Here is a 697-nt window from a genome sequence, read left to right on the forward strand (position 1 = left end):
CAGAACATGTTCCCTCTAAAAAGTATAAATTTATGTTCAATTTAAATAGATATGCCCAATTTCTTATAATAAAAAGTTACTTTCTCCAAAATCTCCGGATTGAATTCTTATCTACACGATGAACACCGCTTACTCAGATAATTTTAATATTTAATGATAATATTTTTTTAAACATGAAAACCATATTAAATTTTGACGAAATCAGTAGGCGGCGTTCATCCTGTAAAAGAGAATGATATTAAAAAAACGGGGGAACGTCACTTTTTATTTCACGAAACTGGGCATATCTCAGGATATTTTGAACTGAAACTTAATACTTAAATGCAACTTTTTCTGCAAATTATGATTGATTCGAAATTGTGTTAAAATGTGGTAGTGTAATTTGACAGAGAATTAAAAAAAATAATGTTGGGAACATAATAGGTATAACATAGCTTTTTAATGAATTACTCTACGATTTGCATAATTAAACACTCAAATATTTAACCAAGCAATGTTTTGCGATAATTTTTTGACAAATTGTTCGCAAACTTTGGGGAAAGAGTCAAATATCAGACTTATTGAATATTTTTATCTAACAGAGCAAATTCTAATTTTCGTTTTCAGTTAACATTTACTGAAAACTGCACTATTGAAATTTTCAGTTAGTTTTTCGCTGAACATCAGTTGAAATTTGTATGGAGCTGTCAAAGTTTGC

The sequence above is a fragment of the Culex quinquefasciatus genome, chromosome 3 (assembly GCF_015732765.1).
Source record: "Culex quinquefasciatus strain JHB chromosome 3, VPISU_Cqui_1.0_pri_paternal, whole genome shotgun sequence".
Classification (NCBI taxonomy): Eukaryota; Metazoa; Arthropoda; class Insecta; order Diptera; family Culicidae; genus Culex; species Culex quinquefasciatus.